This window comes from Physeter macrocephalus, chromosome 13 (genome assembly GCF_002837175.3).
Source record: "Physeter macrocephalus isolate SW-GA chromosome 13, ASM283717v5, whole genome shotgun sequence".
Classification (NCBI taxonomy): Eukaryota; Metazoa; Chordata; class Mammalia; order Artiodactyla; family Physeteridae; genus Physeter; species Physeter macrocephalus.
Window position 1 is genome coordinate 45563949 of NC_041226.1, and position 7187 is coordinate 45571135.

The 7187-nt window shown below is 33.6% G+C and overlaps 1 pseudogene; it reads left to right on the forward strand.

The window, feature by feature from the left end:
* Window positions 1–2231: 2231 nt before the first annotated feature.
* LOC129392671 (NADH-ubiquinone oxidoreductase chain 5-like) overlaps window positions 2232–7187 on the forward strand; it is an 8185-nt pseudogene continuing 3229 nt past the window's right edge.

A 7187-nucleotide genomic window follows, 5' to 3' on the forward strand; every position in this document is an offset into this window, starting at 1 on the left:
TCATAAATCTGACTCCTTTTAAAGTGAGCTCATCCTATAAATCTCTTCTAGTCCATTGCAATATTCTACATTGTTCTTTTTAGGTTGAAAACCGTACATCCTCAGCATAAATGAAAAAAATTGCAATGCATACTTACAAAGAAAGTGTGCTTTTGAGAGATTTCATTCCAATTTATAAAATTTATATTCATCTCATATATTTCAATAAAATAAATGGCAAGGTAAGTGCTGTTTCTACCATTACAAGCACACTTGGAGATTTCTTAATAAAGTCAAAGTGACTAAAGGAAGTTCTTTGTCCTCTGTGGTTTTGTTAGAGGGAAAATGCTTTAAACTGTTTTCTACCATCCTCATATTTAGGTTATGTAACAGTTAAATAGATTGTAAAGGATACAAGTTATAGCAATCCCTATCAAGTAAAGCTTGCCATGAACTAAATCTACACTTGAGGCTAGCTGTGACTCAAATGGACCAGTGATCTCAGGAAAATGACCTCAACTCAACTCCTGCAGATACTTTCAACATTACTGTGCTGAAGAGATCACCTATTTCTTTTATGGTCTTATGAATCTGGATTTTCAATTATAATAGCAATATGTAAGAAATTATTGGGTCAGGAGGACCCTGACAGCTACAGTCATTGACTAAGGCCCAACTGACTATAAGAAAACATGAATAGTCACTTCTGGGGATTCAAAGCCATACGCAGTCACATGTAAAATATACCCCCTTTTTACCATTAGTGTTTTAAAAGACATCTGCAACCTACCCAAGAGGTAGGAGAAATTGTCACAGAAGTCTAACAGAAGTTTATGCCAACATCTATCTGAAAACAGTAAAGGAAGAATTCCTAGAAAAAATAACTTACTCTCAGGTAAGGCACTGCAGCTTTATTTCCTGCCTTTAAATCTGAAATTGAAATCCTCACAAAGACTTGTTTATTCTTTCACTGCAACTTAAGACATAGAAATTGTAATGTTATTTATAAGGTTAACCTGAAAATACAAAATATTGCTCAAACCTTTCATTAGTGTACAATATTACTGTATTATTGACTGAATGAATGCATGAGTGGGGGTGTGTATGTAAAGTAATTTATCAGAATATTTGGATCTACACTGTTTGGGGCCCTCTATATCACTTCCTACATATTCTACTGAAATTATGTTTATAAATCTATTCCAAGTAAATGATGTCTTTTAAATATAGGAATGTGTATTTCTTTTGTAGCCCTAGCACTTGACACTGTTTATTGTGAATGTCAGACACCTCAAAAATGTTAATCAGAATTAATAAATTATATCTAATTATATTCTGTTTTGAAATATTACACATTCAATAAAATGTCTATCTTGTATTCGTTTTTTGCATGTAAAGTTTTGGGAAAGTAAACAGTTGTGTGATTATCAAATATTAAACTGTTTGTAATAAGAATATAAGTTTTAGAGGGATATTGGAAAATTAGCTTGACATCTTCAAGGCAGAATCCACTTCAATGACACTTTTAATTTCTTACAAAAAGGATTGAGATGAATTCCAAACAGATGTGAGGGCAATGTTTCCAGGTGGCCTCTGACTTTTTGTAAGACACCTCCAGGAGCCATAAATTTTATCAAATATATGTACTTCAGATACAAGATTTCTGTACTACAATTTTTGCCAGGTAATCTGGCAAATAATCTTTTAACAGATTTGAGGGTTTTTTTTTTAAACATATACAGAATTGTTTGTTCTTCCTTTTATTGAAAAGCACAAAGATTTAAGTGAAATCAATTAGGAATACCAAGGATATTTGAAGAATATAGTTACTGTGCAATGGTACAATTACCCAGCAACAAGTAATTGCCAAATGCACTTTGAGTTCTTATCCTTAGGATACTCAAGGGATCTGATTTTCACTGTCCATTTTAGCAAGTATAAAAAATATATTGCTGTTATCATGTAATCTCACCATCAGGATCCATTGGGAAAAAACATTTCCTACTCAGGAAAATCCAATTCTGTATTTCTTAAATTGATTATTCCCCTTTGAAAAATTATTATTACTTAAATAATAACTACTTATTCTTGATGAAATATAATATATTTTACAATTATTCTTACTTTTGTGCATCAAAACTAGAAGTTCCTAACCTATGATTTGCAAAGATGGTGAGATATGTTCCTCTGGCCAAACTGCCACGCAGCACAGTTGGATCTCCATGCCAACTGACACACATTTTTGACAAAATATGGAGGAGTGGGTAAGATTTGGCAATATAAAACTTTATAATTAGAGAAACACTAAGGACTCAGTTTTATATTTATTAATTTAAAAAGTAAAGATGTCACAAATAGATCTTATCTCAGTGGTTATTGGGTGTGAATTCCTTGGGAAGTTTTAAAGTTATATTCTTAAAGTATTTTAAGAAAGGAAAGCCAGTAAAATAATGGTTCATTGCCTTTAAAAGTATGTATATACTTTATAATGTATTGCTTTTCCTTTCCTCATCACCACTAGTAACCTATGGAAGCAAAACTGTAACAAACTATTAGTTTGTCTGTAAATATTTTTTAAGTATTTCCACCAGAACTAGACCAGTCTATTTTGATTCCCAGGCAAGCACCTCAAATTTCATAAGGCAAATGGACAAACACCTGGTCCTTTGTTTCTCCTGTGAATCGAAGAAGCATGCTATGTTCTATTTTTACTTGGGTATGAAGCCTGGGAACTTAACCCAGAGTAACCTCAATTGCATATTAATAAGCTGAACTGAGACTGGAGCATAAGCCAAGAAAAATTCACATGCAAAACTTTCCAGATATTGCTAACAGGTCTTTCTATATCCTAGAGGTGGCATGGGAAAGTCTTGAATTCTTCCCTCTGATTTGACTCCTTCACTAAATAACCAGGTTATTAAGCTTGCAGATCTAGCTCAGTGAGTTTCTTTCCTCTCCTAGTTACATGAATGTTCTCATAACTAATTCCATAACTCAAGGGAGAAAATATAGTTGCAAATTAATTCCTTAGCCCTATATAAATCATTAGGACATTTGCAGGTGACAATAAAGGTGGATAGAGCAGGTGGCATAGATAGAGATGATGACCAGGTATAATCAGTGTGTTTGTACATCAATTGCAATGCTGTAACTATCACAGCAAGCTCAACTGCAAAGTACAATTTATTTTGGGATTGCTTTTCCATTGTATATAATGAGTTTGGGAAAAGCAATTTTTCTTCTATTAATATTAAACTTAATGTTATGTATCCTTACCTTCAAAGAGTGTACTTGAGAGGCATACATTTAATGGACACAATGTAACAGTAAATTTCTATACACAGGTAGGATGAATGGTAAGGGTAATAAACTCAGTTTTTCCATTTCTTTTACTCCTGTCTGGTTAAATTATGCATCTTTAAAATGTCAAACAACAGGGCTTCAGATTTGCATTTTCAATAGAATCTATGTTTCATTTAAACTTTACGCCCATCAACTAAAAACACGCTCATATTCCCTGCTGGTTTGCATTTTAAAGGACTCTTCTTCAAACATCAGCCTATCACTAAAACTGTTTGTTTTGTAATACTATTTCTATTTAAATTACTTACCTAAAAGAAATAAAGGTATACATTTTTAATTCAGGCTTTAAAAAAATTTGTTTTCATATACCATTCATTTAAGACTGTATATTAGAACTTAACTCTAATTTTCTTTGATGGATTCATATTTTCATACAGAAAATTAGAACATTATTACTGAATAATTTGTTTACTTCTTTCTGGTCTCAGAGCTGCTTTCTGAAATGTTTTATTACTTACATATTTTTTCTGACAATGTGGTTTTTAAACACCCTTGGAGAACTGTGCATAGTTGAGTATTTAGCACTATTTGGCTACCTAATGATGGATTCAAGGCATTCAGTTATTTAGAAAAAAAGTGAATAAATTAATTAGGACTTTCTTTATAAATGGGTGCATTGGTAGGCTCTTCCTGCCAAGATGTCTGTCATTTCACTCCTTCAGTGTTCATATATTTAGGTTAAGATGTAAATTACCTGCTTTAGGCACATGGCTTAAAGTCTTCATAGGAATAAGGGCATGTTTCTCAAACTGTGACATGAATCTTCCCTAGGATTGGAGGAGTAAATTGGTGAGTACATCACTATAGAAGAATAATTTCACAGAATCTTCCTGGAATGGCAATTTTACTAAATGATGAGCAATTTTAAGGCAATATCATCATAACAGACATCATTATGCAAAGAATAGAGTTCAAAGTAAAGTACACATTAATTTTTAAATGAATCATTAGAAATCTCATAGTGATTATGGAAACCTTTGGATTTTGTCCCCACTCCCAATCTACTTCTCACTCATCTCCCTTCTTGCCATTGCAATTGCTCTACAAGTGCAAATCATTGAGATTAGTAAAGTCCTAAACTGAAAACTCTGAAATGGGTTTAAGATGGTAATAAAATTAAAATAATTTTTCTTAGTCACAAATGTCATCTCCCAATTTTTCCTTCATTCTGTTTCTGAAAATAATGTGGATTTTCACAGTATTCATAAGACCTTGTATTATTTCATTTTTACTTCTTATCAACACAAGTATTTATGAGCATTCATGAACACTCATATCCTTTATAAAACAAAGGACTGGTCCAAGGCAGTTGCAATGTGTTGGACATAGTTTGACCTTGAGATTTTTGATACACCTGGACTAAAAAATCAAGGCAGGAGACAGAATCATTTATGCTGAAGCAAGGAAAGAATAAGAATGAGGGGGGAGATAGAAGGAGAATGAATGAGTAGAAGTTTGTGAACCCCAAGACGAACAAAAAAGAAAAATTTGCTTGAGCAGGTCAAATCCACTTCCAGGGTTGTGTCTGAAAGATACCTCTGACAACTGAGCAGATTTCTCTGCTCCCAAGTGAGCCCAATACAGAAAAATAAATCTCTCACACACAAACCTACAAGCTCACACACACACACACACACACACACACACGAAATTTTATATACTGTCAAGAAACTTTTATTAACTATTAACAAAATAACTTATTTAACCTGCTATAGAAAAGAGGAAAGAAAGCACTAGGTCATTGAAATAAGGTAGGGAAGGAAATTACCAGTGGGAAAAAAATGATCAGTCAATGACAAATTAACAAAAGATGACTGATGGTATCAAGAAAAAGTTTCTTAATTGAATTCAATATTTGTTGAATACCAACTATGCATCTGGTTCCATTACAAATTGCTCAGTCCCTAGAAATTTCATGTCACTTGTGTTTAGGATTGGTTACTTGCCTTCAACTAAATAAAAGATAACTGTGTGATCCACCAGAGGGCAGAGAGCAGAAACAAGAAGAACAAAATCATGCAGCCTATGGAACAAAAACCACATTCACAGAAAGACAGATAGGATGAAAAGGCAGAGGAGTAGGTACCAGAGGAAGGAACAAGATAAAATCCCAGAAAAACAATTAAATGAAGTGGAGATACGCAACCTTCCAGTAAAAGAATTCAGAATACTGATAGTAAAGATGATCCAGGACCTCAGAAAAAGAATGGAGGCAAAGATCGAGAAGATGCAAGAAATGTTTAACAAAGACCTAAAAGAATTAAAGAACAAACACCTAGAAGAATTAAAGAAAAAACAGAGATGAACAATACAATAACTGAAATGAAAAATACACTAGAAGGGGGGCTTCCCTGGTGGCGCAGTGGTTGAGAGTCCGCCTGCCGATGCAGGGGACACGGGTTCGTGCCCCAGTCCTTCTCATTATAGAGGTCCCAGAAAGAGAAGAGAGAAAGGACCTGAGAAAATATTTGAAGAGTTTATAGTTGAAAATTTCCCTAACATGGGAAAGGAATTAGCCACCCAAGTCCAGGAAGCACAGAGAGTCCTAAGCTGGATAAATCCAAAGAGAAACACGTCAAGACACATAGTAATCAAATTGACAAAAATTAAAGACAAAGAATAATTATCGAAAGCAACAAGGGAAAAATGATGAATGACATACAAGTGAACTCTCATAAGGTTAACAGCTGATTTCTCAGCAGAAACTCTACAAGCCAGAAGGGAGGGGTATGATATATTTAAAGTGACAAAAGGGAAGAACCTACAACCAAGATTATTCTACCCCGCAAGGAACTCATTCTGATTCAATATAGAATTCAATAGCTTTACAGACAAGCAGAAGCTAAGAGAATTCAACACCACTAAACCAGCTCTAAAACAAATGCTAAAGGAACTTCTCTAAGTGGGAAACACAAGAGAAGAAAAGGACCTACAATAACAAACCCATAACAATTAAGAAAATGGTAACAGGAACATACATATTGATAATTACCTTAAAAGTGAATGGATTAAATGTTCTAAGCAAAAGACACAGGCTTACTGAATGGATACAAAAACAAGAGGCATATATATGCTGTCTACAGAGACCCACTTCAGACCTAGGGACACATACAGACTGAAAGTGAGAGGATGAAAAATGATATTCAATGTAAATGGAAATCAAAAGAAAGCTGGAGTAGCAATACTCATATGAGATAAAATAGACTTTAAAATACAAAATGTTACAAGAGACAAGGAAGGACACTACATAATGATCAAGGGATAAATCCAAGAAGAAGATATAACAATTATAAATATATATGTACCCAACATAGGAGCACCTCAATACATAAGGCAACTGCTAACAGCTATAAAAGAGGAAATCGACGGTAACACAATAATAGTGGGCGATGTTAACATCTAACTTACACCAATGGACAGATCATCCAAACAGAATATTAATAAGGAAACACAAGCTTTAAAAGACATAATAGACCAGGTAGAATTAATTGATATTTATAGGACATTCCATCCAGAAACAGCAGATTACACTTTCTTCTCAAGTGTGCATGGAACATTCTCCAGGATAGATCACATCTTGAGTCACAAATCAAGCCTCAGTAAATTTAAGAAAATTGAAATCATATCAAGCATCTTTTCTTACCACAACACTACAAAATTAAAAATCAGTAACAGGGAAAAAAAACATAAAAAACACAAACACATAGAGGTTAAACAATATGTTACTAAATAACCAAGAGATCACTGAAGAAATCAAAGAGGAAATCAAAAAATACCTAGAGACAAATGACAATGAAAACACGATGATCCAAAACCTGTGGGATGCAACAAAAGCAGTTCTAAGA